At 38.3% G+C, this 22,250-nt stretch overlaps 1 protein-coding gene across 1 annotated transcript in view; it reads left to right on the forward strand.

Annotated features, from left to right (window-relative positions):
* Nucleotides 1–22,250, forward strand: part of LOC124778016 (prominin-like protein) — a 519,332-nt gene that overhangs the window by 346,342 nt on the left and 150,740 nt on the right.

Genomic DNA, 22,250 nt, shown 5'->3' on the forward strand with positions numbered 1-22,250 from the left:
TAAGGTATGCATTTTACAGCCCATGTTTATTGGACATTTTTTCCTTGTTTTGGTTGGTCTGAAAGTTTGTCAGTGGAGTTATGGTACACTTTGTATAATTTCTGCTATGAAATGTGAATTAGTAAGGAAAAGCAACACTAGAGCACCTGAGGATTCTAGAACGCCAATGAATTGCAGACTCTTAATTAAAACTGGTAAATAAATAGTAACAGAAACAGCAAAGACTTTTTAATTTATTGTAATATGATATGCTTGTCTTCTGGCAGCTGATTCATTCATACTCACTACTTCATACATTAACTGCATTCTTGTTGATAAATGTGTGCATTTTTAATCTGTTTCTAATAGAGAATGTTTAATTGATTCCAAAATGGGACTGAATCAATAACTTTAGTGGTAAAAACTTTATTCTTCCAACTGAAAAATGAGTTTCAAAATTTTACTGAAAACACACACACACACACACACACACACACACACACACACACACACACACACACACACTGGCTGTGCCTGTCTACAGCAATTATTGCTCAGTATTTTCCTTTGTCCTATCATGGGCTGTTATGTGGCTGGTAAATTTAATTTCATCTTAAGGAAGCATCAGAAGATTATTCAGTCAAGGATATTGTTCACATTGTATGGGAAAATATACTTCCGCTCAGGCCTATCTTTTAACAAAACTTACTTTTCTCATAGTCTTTGCAGCTATGCCACTCCACATGTTTTATACAATCTGGATTGACTTATCTTGGGTGACCGTTAGCTGTTCCCCCTTTGCATTGTCCTCTTTTGCTTGATTGCATCCTTGGAACAAAGTCTCTGTCCTCCAACAGCCATCTTCCCATTTTACAGCTCACTATCTGAGATATCTTTGACAGGAAATGAATTAGATTTTATTTTTGTGCACTATACTGAAAATCTTTCAGTGATAACTCTCCTTTATGTAAAGAGTGAACCTTGGGCATTTCAGATGAAAACTGTCCAGTTTTTTTAGATATTCTGGTATAGATACAAATTTTCATAGAAGGAATGAGACCTTTAATAGGTGGAGCTATGTGTGTACATTGCAGATCATGAGAGAGGAAGTCACATCAACTAAGTTTACAGAAAACTGTGGTTTCTGCTCCATTATGTTTATGAACTTCATCAAACTGTTTGTTTTTAGGGTTCCATATCTCAACCAGTAAAACCAGAATCCTTATGGGATCACTCCCTTGTATGCCTTTCTGTCCAACTATTAAAAACCCTTTCTCTGAAGAATGAGTAGACATATCAAGTTGAAGTTTGTCCCATACCAAGTTCTGTGTCCCTTGGCAGTGTAAAAAATTGAAGTTTGTAAGGCAGTGCAATAAATTTATGTCACATATTTTAGTACTTGCAAACTCACTCATTAAAATGTATTGGGTACTTCCTGTTGGTTTAGAACCATGAAATTTTTACGAAAAGAAAGGCTTCACAATAGAGCCAAAGGAAAAATCCAGAAACTGTAAATCTGATGTTATATCACAGAGAAAAAAAAAAATTTTTTTATTGTTTCTTGTCTGACTCGTGGGTTGCATGGCTGTCTAGTAAGACTCCTTTTTCTCAGGAACAGGTACACATATCAAGTTGAAATTTGTGTCACATACTAAGTTCTATGGTCCCTTGGCAGTATAATAAGCATTAGTTTCTAAGTCAATGCCATCAAAAGGTATGACCCTTTATGTCACATATTTTGGTACTCACAAACTCACTCGTCAAAACCTGTAGAGTACTTCCCTTTGATTTAAAATGACGAAATTTGGCAAGAAGTGAGGTTTTGCAGTAAAAGTAAAGGAAGAAATCCAAAGATTGTTAATTTGTAATAATATCACATAAAAAAAATTTCTTTTTCATTTGTTATCTGACATCATTACAGCGCCGTCACTTGTGTTCCACGTAGTATAATTAACATACCTATTATGCACCCTAAGGCAGAAAAAGATGAAACACAATAAAAGAATTACCCAAATGAGATGGAAATCAGTAGGTTTGTTGTATGTGTATAGACAAACAAATGATTACGATTTCAGAAAAATTTATCCAAGAGAAAGAGCTTCACAAATTGAGAAAGTCTGCAATGTGTTGGTACAACTCTGGCCCTTATGTGTGCAGTTACTCGGCATTAATTGATGGAGTTGTTGGATGTCCTCCTGAGGGATATTGTGCCAAATTCTGTGCAGGTGGCATGCTAGATTGTCAAAATCCTAAGCTGATTGGAGCATCCTGCCCATAATGCTTCACATCTCTCAATTGCTGAGAGATCTGGTGACTTTGCTGGCCAAGGTAGGGTTTGGCACGCATGAAGACATTATCTTGCTGAAATGTAATCCCAGGATGGCTTGCTATGAAGGACAATAAAATGGGGTGTAGAATATCATTGATGTACCACTGTGTTGAAAGGGAGCCATGGATGAAACTCTTGCTGCTTTACTTGATGTTGACCTCATCCTCACCCATGGTGAGCTCCACACTTCTGTTCACATTAAACGTACTAACGAACAACAGTACTTACATTTTGTCAATTGCCATCCTTTCCATGTCAAATAATCCCTTCCATACAGCTCTGATATTCGAGGCAAATGTTTTGTTCAGATGCATATTCTTTACAGCAGTACCCACCATTCTTACCTCAGCCTTCAGTACTACTGATCCCTCTAAAGAACAACGTAAGTATACACTTCTTGTATCTCAGTATTATCCTTGTCTTTAATGTATCAGTCAGCTACTTTGACAAAGCTAAGACTTCCTAAATTCCTTACCTGAAATAAGGTCCATTATGTCCAACATTTTGCCTCCTCTCAATCTCCCCAATACTCATATCCTTGTCAGACTCTGTGCTCTTTCTGCACCCATTTTCCTACCCTATTGCTCCTACTCCTGTGACAGTCCCTGATGTAAGGCTTGCCAATGCACCTTCCTACCACCACCAGCCCTGTAACTGGCAAAACATATACTGTCAAAGGGAGAGCCACCTGTGAAACACCACCTTCAAATAAACACTTTGGCCTTTTACATTGGCATGTCTACCATCAAGTTATCACTTGGGATGAATGGACATAGATAGAGGGTGTAGACTGGCAACACAGAATTCCCTCTTGCCGAGCGTGCTCTACAACAGTATAGTTGTAACCTAGGTGCCTATTTCAACACAAGTGCCATTTAGGTTCTTTCTCCAGACATCAATTTCTCAGAACTCTGATGGTGAGAAGTTGTCTTACAACATGTTCTTGGTGCTCGCCACCCATCTGAGCTTAATTTACACGAATTTGTTCAGTCTCTGCATTTCTTATTAGAAACTGTTACTTTCTTCACTCCTTTCTAATTTTCTATATCCTTTATTTTCTGACTGGTCTATTTTTCCCCGTCCCCATCTCTACCCTCACAATAGCTTTCTACTATTATTAATTCATGCACAATGTTTTGTCAGTATCTTGGTCTTCCATAATACCCTATCTTCCACCTGTAAACTTAGTGAGGTGACACAGTGGTTAACGCACTGGACTCACATTCTGAAGGATGACTGTTCAAACACATATCTGGCCATCCAAATTCAGATTTTCCATGATTTCCCTAAATCGATTCAGGCAAATGCCAGGATGGTTCCTATGAAACAGCACAGCTGATTTACTTCCCCATTCTTCCCTAATCCAAGGGGACCGGTGACCTCACTGTTTGGTTCAGTCTCCCAAATCAACCAACCAACCAACCAATCGGTCAGTCGACCTTGTAAGCTCTTGAGTTTTCAAATCTCATCCAGTGCAGTCCCCAACAATCATTCTTTGCTTCTCACCCCATCTGTTAAGTCTGCCCTGACATGGGGTTCTTTGCAGCCTTTCCAAAATCTCCTCATTTCCTTACCCTCACCAGTCATTTTTCCTTCATCCCTCTTCTTTCCCCTTCAATCCTTCTGCTGGAAGGGGGAACCACTGACTCTGGAAACATGAAAATTTCAGTACCATTATGTGTGTTTTCTCCTGCTTGGTGAATAGATTTAATATCTGTCCAATTACATGAGATAATGGTTTAGATTTCAAAGCACCTATAGGTCAGAGAGACCCTGTTTTAGGGATAACACTACTGTCTACTTTCAGAAAAGGAGTGTACTACCTGTCTTAAAACTTTCTTTAGGCAATAGCCATGGTTACCTAGTCATCACACTTCATCCTGATTGGAAAACAAAAGGGAACTTGACAGAATAAATGAAGATAGGAGTGTAGAATACCTAAACATTAAGAGATTGTGAAGAGACTAACTGCCCAGATAGGAACAATTATCAATAAATATTATACACGGAACAAGTACCCAGATAATTGACCACCATAAACTGATATGTAAATACGCCAAGTAGGTTTTTAGTGTTAGCGAACACTTAAAAACTTGATATGTAATGCCGGACTGAGACTCAAACGTGGTCTGGCACACAATTTTAATCTGTTAGGGAGTTTCATATCAGTGCACACTCCACTGCAGAGTGAAATTTTCATCTGGAAACATCTCCCAGGCTGTGGCTAAGCCATGTGTCTGCAATATCATTTCTTCCAGGAGTGCTAGTGTTGCAAGTTTTGCAGGAGAGCTTCTGTGAAGTTCAGAAGGCTGGAGATGAGGTTCTGGCAGAAGTAAAGCGGTGAGCCCAGGTGGTGCGTTGTACTTAGATAGTGCAGTTGGTATAGCACTTGTTCACGAAAGTCGAATGTCCTCAGCTCAAGTCTTGGTCCAGCACACAGTTTTAGTCTGCCAGCAAGTTTCATACCAGCACACACACACCACTGCAGAGTGAAAAGTAAAACAGGAGCAACCTGTCAGATGAGTACTAACTCGCACAGCACATAGTTGAAGCTCATGATACTATTAAATAAATAAAAATATATGATATGTTCTCATACTGGAAACCTCAAACTACTTCCTGTCAAAATTAAGTTAATCAGGTTATGGTTAGGAGAGTTTGTGAAATTTATCTGTTAATAGATTGATAAAAGTAACTCACTTTATGAGACACATTCCAGTTTAAAACCTCTGGGTGTTCCCTCCCCCCTCCCCCCCCCCCCCCCCCCCTCCCTCTCCGTTTCACAAACTAATCACCTGAAAACTGAACCACAATGTAATCTTGCTGCAGCTGCATACATTTTTCACAATGTTGATGCCATGATTTTGTACTGCTGTGAATGCTTCTTTAGGAATCTGGTTTGAACACTGAAAAATTGCTGATGGAATAGCAGCATAGCTAGTGAATTTGCAACCATTTCATAGCTAGAAACAGCCAAAAATCACTAGGAGCCAGGTCAGGTGAACAGGGAGCATGAGAAATAACTTCAAAGTTGTTTTCATGAAGAAACACCTGTGTTGCATTCCCCCATGCACTGGTGTGTTGTCTTAGGAAAAGAGCACATGTGCAGCTTTTTTTTTTTTTTTTTCACAAAATGTTGGACAGAGCTTGTTCTTAAAGGTATCTAGGTAGGATGTAACAGTCACCACAGTGCACACAGTTAGAGCGGATTGTGTCATCACTGTCCCAGAAAACGTCCATCATCTTTTTTCAGGACTGGCACTTCAAATTTTTGTGGTGGCTGTTGAGGGTGTGTGCTTCAGTTGAGCTGACCGGCACTTTGTTTCAGTATTGAAGAACTTCATACATGTCTTATCTATTGTCACATTGCTGTCATCATGCATCAGTATTGCTTCGCAACAAGCCACTCACACAGCCTTGTGGTCATTCTTGAGCATTTGTGGCATCCCCTAGAGTACACTTTTCACATTTTGAGGTCTTTATGCAGGATTGGTGTGCACAGATGCCGTGGAAATGCCAACTTTGGAGGCAGTGCATTCCAAATTCATTTGGTGATCCTCAAAAACAACTTTCTCCACTCGCTTGATCATGTGGTGTGAGGCCAAGATTGTGTTGGTTTATTGTCACACATCATTCTGCCTTCTTAGACCTGTCGCACTCGTGACATCTTTTTCTTTCCTCAAATTATCCATTCGTTGGATTTGGGCATCTGCTGGTTGCAAAGGGGTGTCTGCCCTCTGAAATTGCGTCTTACTTTTAGTGTCTCTCTTTTTGTATTCTTAAGCTGGCTCTTCAAAATATTTGGTAACTTGTTAAGAATCCTACCATGATATCGTGCTGCCCTTGGGTGCACTGCCATAAATTCTAATTTCAGTACTTTAAAACTGAGTACCTTGTGATGTAAAACTTGGATCATGATGTTGTTTTCACCAAACTTAATGTAATAAAATTCCACATACATATACGTATGATTCCACCTGATTATTTCTCTTCCTCCTTACATCAATTTTCTTGTAGTGCATGTACGGTGGAATTATCTACCATTGCCACCTTACTCCCATTGTTTTTAAAAATTCTGCGAGTTTTTAATAACATTGTGATTGACTCCTCTTTAATTTATTTTTATTTTATTTCTCTACCACGTAGATATATTTCACTTTCATCTATTTTCTCTTACCCCACGTATCTGACTATACTATAGCCTTTGATTTTGGGGTTTTCACTTCCTTTATCAGGCCTACAAATTTCTTAGAAGTCACCCCAATACTTATCATTACGGTGCTTAAGAAAACATATATTCATATTTAGTAACAACAATTTCCTTGCCATATAATACATATGTAATCTAAATACATAAAATTACCCTGAGACCATCTCTTTATGCAATGTATGTACTGATTTCATAGTTTCTGTGTTGCGCTACCTAACACTTTGGATCTGACTTCACAACACAATTTCACCCACTAATGTTGGTATGGAAGCCAAAAAGACATGGGGGAGCTACTCTGATTCTTCACTTTGAGGTCTAGTCCTAGGCATGGGACCTAGGAGGGTGCTGCTGCATGCTACATACAAGGTGACATCACCTCCTTTCTCTTGCATGATGCCATCTTCTCACATTCTTTACCAGGAGGTCTCTTACTCAACTGTGGGCTAGGTTCACAAAGTTCAGAATATTGGTCTTACAGTGGTGTCTGAAGACCATCAAATGCATTACTGTGAAACAAAGTTGTTTGCAGCACACACTCAGGCTCCTTTGTTACATTCCTTTCTCCAAATAGTTTCAGAATAACTTTACTCATGATTGGGAAATCTGTTGAAACTTACCATTATCTCTCCTTTGTGTGGGACCACAGTAATTTTGAACCTTTTGAAAGAAATTTCCACCATTTGACTGTAGAAGTGTATTAATTAATTTTACACAATTGTGAGTTTGGCCTTATGCATTCTTATGTAGAATTGGAAATAACAAGAAACTCTGATGTGGCAAAATGAGATATCATTGTTGAAATAACATTTGTTTGTTCTTATAAACCATTTGTTATATCAAAGGATATGACAACATATAAAAAGCACGTAATATGGCTGAAATGATGCACAGCAAATAAACATCAACAAAGTGTGATTGGTATTTCAGCTGCATTCCGTACATGATGAATGCAGGTCAATGGATTGCCAGTCAAATACGCATCACATTTCATTAAAATGTTTATTTGCTTGGCACAATTTCAGTCATGTTATGTCTTTTGCTATGCTCTCATATCTTTCGATATGACAACTGGTTTATAAGACCAGATGAATTTTATTTCGACAATGGCATGTCATTTTAGGCAGGTTAGGCATTTTTTGAGGTTTCAAATTGTGTGAATACAAATCTACAGTCAAATGCCGGAAATTTCTTTCAAAGAAAAAAACTTATCCTTACTATTCATCATGGTTTACTCCAACCAAACTACCACTCTTGACTCTGTAGACTTTTCTCTGTCTGTTATTGTACTTTCCTATTTTTTGTAAACTGAATATTACACTTTCTTGATTGCATTCACTACACTTATTTAATCACTAGATCTTTATTTATGTACACCTCTTGCCCCACCTTTTCTGATATTCATGGCTACTCGGTCTTTATTTCATCTTGACAAATGTAGATCTATGCACATTAAAAAATTTAACCCTATTCTAGTGCTAGATGTGTATCAGTCCATAATTTATCAAAATTATGACATTTTCTCCAAATCCCGTGATTGGAAAAGTCAACTTGGCCTTCTCATAATCTTTCTTCTGTCTCTTCTTTGACATCAACTCCTTAGCTAACTTCCTGATCTTGCCTTGTGTGAGAATCCAGCCTACTGGAAAAGCCAGTTCTTCATCAGTAGTATTTGTTTGTTTTCTCCTGAAGATGAGTTCACACAGTGCAAACCCTGTACCTTGATGACATAGCTTATTGCTATCTTATTCAAACGACAGAATAAAATGCACCCTTGTGATATTATGCCTATGATAAAGTTCCACACAACTGATTTAATTCTTTCATCACCCCCCTCACTGGGGCTACCCTATAGGAAGTATGGTGAAGTACTTATGAGCCAAATCATGTTCCTCACCAACATCTCTTCAAACTTATTAGCCAGAAGCTGTTGACCATTGTCTGACAGCACCACACTCAGCTTTCCCACTTACAAAAAATAATATTCCTTCAGTTCGTAAATTAACACTTTTGCCTTTGTCTGAGGTATGGGATAGAATTTCACGTGTTTCGAGAACATATCTAAAACTACAAAAATGTAAGTGCAACTCACTCTAGAAACAAGCAATTGACCAAAAAGATCCACAGCAATTAATTGCTTCCACTTGAATCCTCTTACAAAGGACCTGAATTGGTGTCACAGCTCTGTGTACTTTTTGACACTGATCACATGCAGTGATCCACTTATGCACTTGCCTCCACGTGTTTTAGAAAATCACTCTCTTGTAACTTGGCTATGAACTTCCACTTCTGAAAACCAAACACTGTGACCAACACCTTTTGCTTGGCCACACAGTAATTGTGTTCTGTCTCTGTCAATGTTTGACTTATAAAGAGTATTGTATGTTGTTAAGCCTTGACCCCCTTGTGTTCTATTTGGGAGTGCTCGAACCCAGTACTGTACATACATGCACTTGATGATGTAGATAAGGCTTCATAAGGTCTGTATAGTGTAAAATTTTGGTTTAAGCATTTGTGACTTGAGCTCTTGGAATGCTGCTTCACAGACCTCTGTCCAGGCCCATAATGTGTTCTGTCAGGGTTGTTAGTTCGTAACTATGTTGTTAAAAGACTGTGTGGAGACAAATCATTTGTAAAAGCTAAGAATACTGAACATAACTCTCAATCACTTGTTGTTTTTTGGACTAGAAAATTTCTGAGTTGCTCCAAGTATTTTGTCTTCAGTTGTTAGGTCTTCCACATTAATGACATCCCCTAAGAACTTGATCTCAATTTAACCAGTCTGGTTTTGCTCAGTTTTTTCATTCTTCCTTCCTACATAGCAACCAGTACTCATTCCAACAAGTTACAGTGCTCTTCCAATGTGGGCGTAGCAATACGCCATCAACATAAACTGTCAGTTGTTCCATCAACTCTGGAACTACGATTTTATGCATTGGGTGCCCAAATTCCCAAACAGAAATGGTAAGAGCAAATGTCACCACACAGAACTGGTAACTCAAACCCACTTGAAGGAAAGCTGTATACTGAGAGGGGACTCCACTGCTAACTTAAGAGTCTGATAGTTGGATGTTACACCCATAGATGACAAAAATTTTACACCATCGGACCTCTTCAGCAATTTATCGATAGACAAAATGCTGTCTGTTTCTCCTTCCACTACATTATCTAGTTTCCAAGCATCTAACACTGGACACACACTCACAACCTTTTCTGGCACTACACACAATGTGTTTATGTCTTCACTACTGACAAGTTCAGTAACATCCCAATTTATTACCTGATTTATTTCGATTTGCATTGCTTCTATCTGTGAAAAAGGCACAGCGTATGTCTTCGCTGCAAACTTTTCAAGAGGCTTATTTTTTAAATGAATTCAGATTCCTTCGGAAAATGCACTAAGATTCCTTGGTAATATCTCTTTCTGTGTCTCTTTCTGAGTATACAATAACATGTTTGTATTGTCCACTTTCTCTCGTATCTCATCCCTAACCTCCTGTTGTTAATTCTCCAGCTGTGGGTGATGCAGATATGTGCTGTCAGCTCTTTCTGGACAGTTTCACGGGTCTCACAGTTATTACATTAGAATTAATTTCTTCTCTATTTACATGTTGGAACTCGTGATTTTTCCAATGAATACCTTTCTGTTGCTCTGGAACATCAGAGGACGTTATTTTTCCTTCTGAAACATTGGGAGTCAGATTTTTTGCATTCTCCAGTCACACATACTTATTCATATACCTTCTTGTGGCAGCAATTTTGTGTCAATATTCCTGAACTTGTATAGGAACATTGCTCTAAAATATACAGCAGTCAGAAAATTTATCAATAAGTTTATTCTGCTTTTACAATGTTGAACACAATTTTTGCATTTCCCACATTATTTACATTAAATGTCAGTTGAAAAACAACTCTGAAGAAAGGTTTTTAAGAGTTTTTATAGGAATGTAGTTCTATCCATACAGCTATCCTGCTTATCAAATAGAAATGCACCACAGATTTGGACGGAAAAATGAGGAAGTCACTCTTGGTTAACTACCAGATTCTCTTCCCTACTTTCTCTTTGAATCCTCTGTATGGACATTAATGTATAGACTGGCTCTCCGTCCTCTAAAACTAGAACTAAACACTGCCTGAACAGGCCATGAAGCTCAACCCACAGGTATCACTGGATTGGGATGTGGAGGAGCATGTGGTATGTGGTCAGCACACCACTCTCCCAGCTGTATGTCAGTTCATGAGACCGGAGCCGCTACTTCTCAGTCAAGTACCTCCTCAGTTTGCCTGACAAGGGCTGAGTACACCCCACTTGCCAACAATGCTCGGCAGACTTGATGGTCACCTATCCAGGTGGTACACCAGCCTGACAACGGTTAACTTTGGTGATCTGACAGGAACTGGTGTCATCATTGAGGCAAGGCTGTTGGCTCTCCATCCCTGACTTTTTAATATTGAGTCTCAAGTTCTTTTTACATTCATCCTTTTTTGCTGCATAAACAGTGTCGGTACTGCCTTTCTGCACTTCCATTTTTATACAACACAACTCAAAATTTAAATCACAGTAATACAAATTGAGAAAATACACATCTACAAACATTTTAATACTTGAGTTTCGAAATGATCCAAAGTGTGTGCTATATAACATCCTTGAATTGCACAATTAGTGTGACATCATGCCAAGTTGCTTTAGAAACCTTCTTTGTAACACCAATATTTTTAACTGACAGTACTGGCTCATCCTTTTTGCTTGACAAGACGGAAGAAGATTCTTGTGAAATTGCTGAAATCTTTGAACAGCTTTTGACTAATAACTCACTCTCCAAACTGCCTACTAGTACTTTTGAATCAGATTTGATCAACTGCAATGGGACAGTCTCTTCTTCGTATAACAAGTCTTTAATTGTGGCTTTTCTATCAAAACTCAGTCATAGCTGCTGTATTTTCCATTCTTACTCTTCCTGAAGGAAAACATTTCAGCTCTCGTAGGTGTCCTATCATGAAGCGACAGTTCACAAATGTTCTGGGCTTTACATCTTTCAGCTTTGGAGCTAAAGGCATTGCGTGATTGTTATTCAACCTTCAAGGAAGTTCATATTCAGAATTTTCATTGAATATGAATGTATAGACAGTGTCTCTTCCCTTCAGAGGCACTGTTGCAGGGTGTATCTGTTGGTAAAGAGTTCTCTCACTTAAAATTCCAAAGTGCTTGTGCCCTTCTGTTCTTTAATGTGCTGTTGTGGAGCCCAGAGATCCCACACTTGCCAGCTGAGTGAATTGTTATTACTTATTATTCCTGTTGGTTACTGGTTGTTAAAAATTGCACAATTCCAATTGTGCGCACAGTGTGTAATTTGTCAAAAATGTCATGATGGTTTGAACTACTGCTGGGAAGGTTACACCACACTGCATGCACACTCTGCACTGCAGTTGCATCTCTCCCCCACTCTTGGAGTATACTGGTCTCCGCATTCCTAATAACAAAACCACTAGAACACCCTGGCAACTGCTTGGTCGAGCTAGTTCGTGTACTAACTCTCACCTTAGTTCTGGAGGATATTGTACACCCTACACATTTGATTAGTAGTTATCCAGCAATATTCTCTACCGTTTCCCTGCACCATGATGCACCACTTTAAAGCAATGTCTTACTACTAATTTCAACAATATTCCATACTGATTCCAGGCCCTCACGCACATTTTTGAAACTTGGTTGACTTCCTCTTGGTTATTTTATGAATACAGTTTATCAATTTGAGATTAATAAAAGTGAATACCTTCATTTACACCAAGAGGAAGAGCTCAGTACTCAGTTCTGCAATGTAATATTGAACAATACATTGACAGTAAGCACCAGTCTACAGGGGTGCGGGACGTAATTTAGGCACTGGCCCGAAGTCCAGCCACACAGTCGCAGCCTGTTAAACCCACCTATCCTTTCATATGCTGCAGTTTTGGTTATGCTGCACACTGATCTGTGCACTTCATTGAACCTTTCATGACTACAGTGTCACTTGGAAAGGGGTTGGTACACCATCAAAGAACGGTAAAAATAAACTGGTAATCAGTTAAGATAATGTACATAATTTACAATATTTATGCAGAGTTAACCACAGCACTGATCAGAATCCAGGAAGCCCACGATACTGAAAATAGTTCCAATTGGCAAAACAATTTTGCCCTATTAAATTTAGCTACTCACACATGACATTGACCATCATTTTGCTGCTCTGCCATGCAGGACTGAAATGTGAACCACCAGAATAGTTTTGGAAGCTGCTGACAGTAAGACACAAGATATCTACAGGACACGAATATGCTAAACCTCCACTCTCAACCACACGGTCATCATCTACAATCTGTAGCATCACTAAGCCAGTCCATAGCTGAATAATTAGCCTCATTCCACTTACCAAGGGTCGAGTGATGATGTATTGTGTGCCATAAGCTTTGTTCTGTTGAGGTATGTCCTTCTATAGATGTTTTCGTCTGCAAAATTATACTTTGAAACACCTGTTACAATCACTACCTCTGCAACTGTACATTTTTTGGACTTACTAACATGATATGAACAAATACAAAGTTTATGATGTAACAGAGGTGTTCTGTTACCTGACAGGTCTGACCTCAGTCAGTCACCGGTGGTATTCCCCTCCACGCAGTGGTCTGTTGGTGCTGTTAGTAACTGTTGAGTCTGTTGTGACATCAATTATTTTTCTGTCAAAATTGTAGGGTCCTGCACGGGTTCTTCCAGTGTAAACTCTAAGAAATTCTGTGAAAAAATTCTTGTTCTCACTTCATTTTTATTCTTAGAGCCCTCCAAAACTATCCGTAATCACGCTCTGAAGCCCGCCATGAGGATGTGGTGTCCTTTGATGTCCAGTCTGCAGTGGCACAGCTAATTTGTGGTTCAATCTACAGAAAATTGTCCACTTACATCTCAGTGATATCTTCTTCAGTCCAAATGCCTTTCCCATTAAGAACGAATTAGTGTAGCTCAACTGAAGAAAATGTAGGAGAACCAGTCCCATTAATTGTATCTAAAGGTTGCATTAAATATGTTTTGGTTTCAGGTTAACTAAACGATTAAAAGATAGACAGCTCTTGAGTGAAGTCTTTGATATATTGTTACTTACTTGATACAAAAACGCTGCCATGCTAATCAGAAGTTACAATTCCAGCACTCTCACACAATTACAGTCATTCATCATAGCCATCTTATGGTAAACAACTGAACCCATTACCGAAAAGAATATAAAACAGATTATCTTTGACAGAATACTCACTGAAATATTACACGAACTGATCACTTCAAATGTTCAGTTCTCGGTCCCAACTTGTACAATGTTCCACGCAGATTTTGCTTAATTCAAAAGTCACAATTTATGTTTAAAATTCAGAATTTCACATGTTCGTCTTTTTCATTTGTTCGGGATTATTTTGCAGCTCCTGACGGTCAAGTTTGACTGATAATTCCGCAAAATTGTACATCTGTCCAGAGTTTGTAATAAATGTGTTTGAATATGATAAAAGCTGTGCTCCCAACTTGCTTTAGACTTTACAAGCAGTTCTTTAGCCCTAAAATAGGCACGAATGTGTTGTCCTCTTCTGATTGGCTGATAAACACCACATCCAATTCAGTATCAGAATTAAACTGCACAGTACTGTGTCGTTAACATTTAACCAATTGCAACATAACTGATTTTTATGAGCATTTCATTAATAGAACAAATTTATAAAATTGACAATACCAAAAATCTCTCTCTTTAAATAACTACATTACTGTAAAATGTTTCTTGTTTCCCAGTACCATAAACTGGGAATTACACTTTACAAATTTTCCCTGAGAGTATAATTCATTCTCTCTTTACACCCATAGTTCTCATGCTAATGTATACTCAGTTAACATATATGACAATTTTAATTTATATTATCAATTTGCATTCACACCTTCATTCTCACTAATAACTAAACATATTAAATTATCAATAATTAATAGAAGTAATAATATTCACAGAAGGTACAGTCTTGTTTCAAATTATAATATTCAGACTACGTTTAATTTATAGTCCATAAGATGCAGACACTTACCGACACAGCCATAACTATTAGGAATTGCTGCATCATAAGAGCGCATTTGTCATCTTGAACCATGACTCATATAAAAAGCGATTTGCTTGCTGCCATCCAACTTACTAAGTACAATACAAGGCGCTACACCTCACATCCCCTATGATCATAAAAAAAGTTTCTAGTAAATTTTTAATAATTATACTGTTATTTGGTGCATAAATTCATAGCATTTTTATTTTGCATGTTGTTATTCCAGTTACCAAGGTGTTTATTTATTGATTCTCATTTTTTATTTGTAGTTCACTGTTGCTGTTTGACTTTACACATTAACTGATGGAAAATCCAATATTATGAAAAAGGATACATTGCTGCTCACCATATAGTGGAGATGTTGAGTCGCATACAGGCCCAAAAAACAGGTTGCTAAACAAGCAAGCTTTCAGCCAAAAGGTCTTCTTCTGAATTAGACAATATACACAGGCACATTCATGCAAACAATACTCATACAGACATGACCACTGTGTCTGGCAGCAGAGGACCGACTGTGAACAACAGAGCATGATGGAGAAGCATTCTAGGCAGTAGGGTAAGGAGGAGGCTGTGGCAGAGAGGGGAAGGACAGCAGGGTAGGGTTGGAAGACAGTAAAGTGCTATTGGAGCATGCGGGAATAAGTTGGGGAGCGGGTAGGGAAGTTGGGAAGGGGGGGAGGGGGAAGAGTGCGGTAAAGGAGAGAAGTAAAAAGGCTTTGGGTGTGTTGGTGGAATAGAAGGTTGTGTAGAGCTGGAGTGGAACAGATAAGGGGATAGGTGGGTGGAGGATAGTGACTGACAAAGGATGAGGACAGGAGGGTTATGGGAGTGTAGGATATACTGCAATTCAGAAAAGTTAGTATTGATAGGAAGGATCCAGGTGACAGAGGCTGTAAAGCAGTCATTGAAATGAAGAACGTTGTGTTGGGCAGTGTGCTCAGAAACTGGGTGATCCAGCAGTTTCTTGGCCACAGTTCGTTGGTGGCCATCAATGCATACAGACATCTTGATGATCTGGTCAAGGGAGGGCTACCTGTAAAACCAGTCATGTGATCTACAAGCTACGTTGCTGTGCTGCACTCTACATGGGCATGACAACCAACATGCTGTCTGTCTGCATGAATGGCCACCAACAAAATGTGCTCAAGAAACGACTGGACCACCCAGTTGCTGAGCACAATGCCCAAAACAACATTCTTCATTTCAGTGACTGTTTTATAGACTGTGCCATCTAGATCCTTCCTACCAACACCTGCTTTTATGAATTGCAGGTGGGAAAATGCCCTGCAATATATCCTACATTCCCATAACCCTCCAGGCCTCGGCCTTCATTAGTCACTGTCCTTCACCCACCTACTTCTCTCCTTTCCAAACTACCATGCCCCACCCCCATCCCCATCCCCCAGTCTCCCACCTGCATCTAGCTGCCCTACCCTCTCCTGACCTTAGCCCTGTATGCTCCCATAAATAGCACTACACGGTCACCCACCTTTACCCTGATATCCCTCCCCCTTCCTGCATAAGCCTCCTCTTTACCCCCACCACCCAGAGTGCTTTTCCCATATGCTCTGTTGTTTGTGGTTTTACTTCAGCAGCCAGAGACATTTATCATGTGTATATGAGTTGCTTTTGCATGAATATGTCTGTGTATGTTGTTTAATTCAGAAGGAGGTATTTTGGCCAAAAGCTTACTCTTTTGGCAGTCTTTATGTTGTGGCTGTCAGCAACTCAACATCTCCAGTATATGTTGAGGAGCAATCTATCCTTTTCCATAATACTGAGTTTACATATTGTCATGTTGTGATGTCGATACAGTGAGTGGAGCTGTGGATACTAGAAAATGGGATTTGCAAGTAGAGAAGTCATAACATTTGACATACTCTTCTGTTTGAGTTCAATGGAGGGGTGACAGCAGTGGATGTAGCTAGAAACATTTGCGCCATGTATGAGGAAAAAGCTATTGGACAGAGCACAGCAAGAAAATGGTTTTCTCATTTTAAAGAGGATAGTTTTGACTTTAAGACTGGAAGACCTTCGAGATTTGACGAAGATTGAGAACTGGCAAGTGTGTTAAACTGTGGTCGTTCTACCATCGTGCAACATGTGCATGAAGTGGTGAAAGTTCAAGAATCGACTGTACGGGTACTGCACGTGCTAAACCTAAATCCCAAAAATAAGTGGGTGGCCATATGTGTGTGCATCTCTGCTTGCTCTTCATCAGTTGGCTCGTGAACAACATCAACCATTATTATTGTTACTGGTAATGAGAAATGGTGTCTTTATGCTAAAATAAGGTAAAGAAGTGTATGGTTGAGTCCATACAAAGCAGTAACTCTCCTTACAAGGACCTGTGCACATTCACACCTGGAGGAACAGCGATGGTGTGGGAAACTATGAATTGCTTCCGCAAGGTGTAACCATCACTGCTGACATTTATTATCAACAACTGAGATTTCTTGCAATGCTGTCCAAGAACAGTGACCAGGAAGACTGCATGAAGAGGCTACTCCACAATAACGCCTGCCCTTATTCTACTTGATGACAAAAAACACTATACAGGAGTTTGATAGGGAAGTTATTCTTCACCCACCTAGTCTCATCTTTCACTTTCAGATTTTCACCGTTTCTGCTCTCCATTGAACAACCTTAAAGGAACTCCCTTTCTGGATGAAAATGCACTCCTAACATGGCTCGACGAGTTCTTTGCCTCAAAACCGTGTGATTTCTACAGTTATGGAATCAAAAAGTTACGCCAGCATAGATAGACTGTTGTAGATATGTAAATACTGAAGGAGAATATATTATTGATGGTTAACATCTCCATTACATGTATCTGTTGTGTTTATTAAACTTACAGAAAAACACTACAAACTTATACACTAATCTAATACATCACAACTATTTTTCCCAGTTCTATTAGTTTTCCAAAAGCACAATTAATAAACTAAAATGCATAATACATACTCTGGGTGTGGAAGTTCTAAAATCAATCTAACTTTTATTGTTTTTCAATTTTTTTTATTTTTCACAGACATTGTTATCATGTATACATACACTTTTTCGAAATTGTAAAATATACAAATTCTTTTTCAAATCAATTCTCTAATTCTTTTATACACTTTTCACTTTCTAGTGCATCCATGTGTATCTGTTGTTCAATCCTACCTTATAGTTGGCACTGTATTGGTGTTGTCCTATGCTTTGAATCATTTTCTAACATTTCCGTGGCACCTGATTGTGTGGCATCCATAACAATCCACCTTCACTTAAAATACAATCTAGACTCCAGTTACAATGTGATTTTCCTGAAAATATAGTTTGTCTAAGACCATAATTTTACACATCTTCCACCAAGATAAGTATTAGTACTTTCCTTCTTCACGGATGGATCACTTAGGACCACACGTAATCAACATTTGTCGCCCTTCCTTTTCGCCCAGTATTCCTTCATAAACAACGAATGGGCTAGCTTTCGTTGCGTGGACCACGTATGTCGGTTAATTTTTCTCTCTTCTTCCTCCAAACCCCGTGTGTTTGTGATTTTTCTGATTTCATTTCTGTCATGTAGATTTGGAGACCCTAATTCTCTCAGGTCTTTTTCCGTCTGTTTGTACCAGTTCGGTCTTGTAGTCTTGTTTTTTAAAAATGTATGGATTTTGTGCGTTAACCTTTTGTGAGTCCATTCTTTCTAAATGCCCCATGAATTGGATTCTTCTCATGCGCATTGTGTCTGTTATTTTAGAGATATTTTTATATATTTCTGCATTGGGTTTTGGATAATGCACACCATCTTTAGTTCTTGGTCCTAGGATTTTCCTCATTATTTCACATTCTTTCACTTCTAATTCCTCTTTTAGTGTTCTGTGTTGAAGGTTTAGTGTCTCAGATGTGTAGAGAGCTTCGGGTTTAATTACTGTTGTGTAGTGTCGTATTTTACAGTTCCACAAGAGACTCTTTCTGTTGTAAATGTTTTTTGTTAATTGAAATGCCATCTCCATTTTCTGGACTCTTGATCTGACTGATTTTTTTTCTATCTTTATTCTTTTTCTTTACATGATGAATTATCTCTTCAAATATTGTAATTATTTTATTGATCATCATCAGTGAAAGTAAATTAACAGAGAATTTTGTGTAATTAGTGCACTCAAGAGGTAAAAAATTTAAGCAATTTGAGAAAGCCAAGCACACACTAGTTTTTGTACTTTTCTCTCCAAACAGTGAAGAAGGTTAAAAATGATAGACAAAGTTCATGACAGAAGAGGAAGATTGACAATATGAAATAAAAATTAAGTAGTATTGCCAATAACTTGAGTGCCTTGTGATCGTCAGTCACCTATCAAGGCAGAGAGTGCAATGCCCTCTTAAGTCTTTACCCTCAAGTCTTATCTCTTTAAATCAATAGTAATACTCAATCCTAATGGCTTGCCTGATTTCCAATATTCCAGCCTATAGGTGTTAGGATGTGGTTTTCCATTCACCCTAAATGGACCCTTCTACTCATCTGGAAGCTTCTCGGTTTCTGATGTTGTCTTTTTTTGCTTTTTCTCTTGTTGTAACTAATACTAGGTCTTCAATCTGAAAGCTCGCAGGAGGTGCTCTAGCATCATGATGCCTCTTTTTTCTCTAACACTTCTCTCTTAATATTTTCATGAGCTATTTCTTCTTTTTGAGCCTGAGGCATGTCAACAATAGCCAGAAATTCTACCGGATCAAGCAACACATTATTGGTCCTGATTCCACATGTTAACTCACATGGGACAAAACTTGTTGCTTCATGCTCCTCAAAGTATTTTAAACATTGCACCCACGCAGAATGGTTTCTATGGTAGTGTGCAAACATTTTAAGTTATAATTTGCACACAAATTTTACCTTTGGGAAAATATGCTGAAATTTTAATATGTTCAATATTTCTGCTTTCTGAACATTCTTTAAATTTTTTGAGACAAACTGTGGACCATTGCCAGATAATATGGCTATTGGTACACCTGCTATAACAAGGTAACAGTGGGGCAAGTCAGTGTCTTGTGCAGTATTGACAACTTCGTTTTCATGCTGATTATCTGCTGTGGTAAAAATATCACATGGAACTAGAATAATATGTGAAAGTGCATTTAAAAGATGCTCATATTGAGATGTGATACAAAATGGCTGCAACAATACACCACAGCTCAAGTTTAAGGCTTTGCACTATGGTTACTAGAGTGCATTTGAGTAGCTGTGCAATGGACCAAACAATAGATTGCTAAAATTGGCTGGAGTGAGAAAGGCCTCAAAGTACAGCAATTTTTACCGAGTGGACCTCGGACACCTGCGTTCACATTAGAGTGGTATCGGCACACTGTGTTGACATTGTTTCTGTTTTCATAGCTCGTGGCTTGATTGGGACTGCCACAAAATCATTGTTGCTTGTTGCCTGGTTCATTTCTTGTTTCTTTTGTTTTGTTCATTGTGATAGTTGTGATGTGAATCATTGTTATTTTGATACTAGTTTATAAAAAAAGTTGAAAAATGTCTTCTGAAAAACTAGTACAATAATTTGTAATAAAACATACTAAATATTCTTGCAATTAATCAAAACAGAATATTGTCTTGTTTTTAAACTAGATGAAAGTAAACGAAACAACCAACCCAGTCCATGCCTCATTACTAGGGGTCTCATAACACAAAAACATGATACACAAAATCTTAAATTGTGCACAGTGTGAAACATCAGTACATTCTTCAAACTCAGAACAAAATGTGAGCTCCTAATAGATTTTTGGACTTAATTGTTCTTGAATGTCACTGTCAGTCATTTAATCTGTGTTCAGTATTATGAGAAGGAAAGTTGCTACTCACCATAAAGCAGGGATGCTGAGTCACAGATAGGCACAACAAAAAGATTTTCACACCTAAAACTTTTAAGTGTGAAAATCTTTTTGTTGTGCCTATCTGCGACTCAGCGGCCCTGCTATTTGGTGAGTAGCAACTTTCCTTCTCATAATATTGTTACATTCCATCTTGGATTTTAGCTTGTTTGCCTCCTGCTTACCTAATGTAATTTCAACCATATCCAGGACTGCCGGCAAAGCAAGAGTCTTGGCATCTGTTTGCTTTAGTGGTGGTGGTGGTGGTGGTGGTTGTTGGGATGTTTAAGGGGGACTAATTGAATTGGTGCCTAACTAATAATGCTTTGAGCTGCTGAGGTTGGTGATCATATGTATGTGAGGTGTGCTTGCTTGTGCAAATGAATGGTGTGTGTTTTGCTTTCTTTTTCCGATGAAGGGTGTGGCCGAAAGCTAATATGTGAGTATCTTTTAATTGTGCTGTCTGCAACTTAACATATCATCTTTATGGTGAGTAGCAATTTTTCTTTTCTTTACATTGTTAATAATGCTTATTTGTTGACACTGGATACTTAAAATGTAATAAAAGATACTGTTAAATCAGAAAAACAAATAATCAGGAACATACTATTATTTTCAGTCAGCAAATAACAACTGTTTTATTACTTAGTAGTTTGCTGCTGGTTAAGGGTTTTGAATTTCCTTTCGAAGAAGTCCAACAGTTTTTCAGGTTCCTTGGAATGTTTAATAGAGAGGTGCCACATAAGCTTTGATGGTTTCATACCCTCATGTGACAGTCCTTTGCTGAAATTATACATTGAGGTTTATTATTCATGACGGTAAAACCATACTTCAAATAATTATCATCATGAAATCTATTATTATTATTATTATTATTATTATTATTACTATTATTATTATTATTATTATCCACTTCAGCTACTGCCACATGTGCCAGGTGTGGAGGATTCGCAGACCTTTCCAGAAACTTCTACATTTTATGTTAGCTGGGAGCAAAGCACAAAGACACGATAATCATGTCTGTAATTGCTGGCACACTTGAACAACTGATTGAAGGTAGCGAAAATGCATGCCATGCAACCACTGATCTTGTCTCACTCCCAAATCTCTGCCATGCCAAAGAATGTATCACTGTCTGCAGAGTGCTCAGACTGCCTTGCACAGTGCACTGATTTCTGATTAGCAAAGTATAAATAGAAGGAAAATTAAATACGTTGCCTTTGAAATCACTGACATAGTTTTATTGCTGTTCTGGGGGTAGTGTCAGAGTTCTTTTACTTGGAAAGGGGTTGCATATTCAAAAAGGTTGACAAACACTGCTGCAGTCAATCACTTTGTGTCCCAACAAATATTTCTGTAACTTCTGTTAACCAAAAACTATAGCTGATGCTCTTGCTAAGAGAAGCAATAATTTCCCTCAGATTATTGTAAAGATCTAATAGCAAAAGCTATGGTTTTGTGTGCTTCTTCATCCCCTTCTTTATCTAACTGAAACAGTTCTACAGCATTCCCGTACCCACAAGCATCTGTCGTCAAACAAAATGGCTTAGCAAAATCCAGATGATATGTTAGGCAAAACATGTTTAAGCTCCTCAAATGCAGTTTTACATTCTGTTGTCCATTTATAAAGAACATATTTCTTCAACAGATTTCTTAAGCACAGAGCCTTAAATAATGGTCCTGGCACAAAACAGTGATAGAAAGCAAATAAACCAAACACACCTTTCAGCTTATGATTCTCCATTGACCAAACAGTCCACGGATGTACTAATCGTCCATGGTGTGCAA

This window comes from Schistocerca piceifrons, chromosome 2 (genome assembly GCF_021461385.2).
Source record: "Schistocerca piceifrons isolate TAMUIC-IGC-003096 chromosome 2, iqSchPice1.1, whole genome shotgun sequence".
NCBI lineage: Eukaryota > Metazoa > Arthropoda > Insecta > Orthoptera > Acrididae > Schistocerca > Schistocerca piceifrons.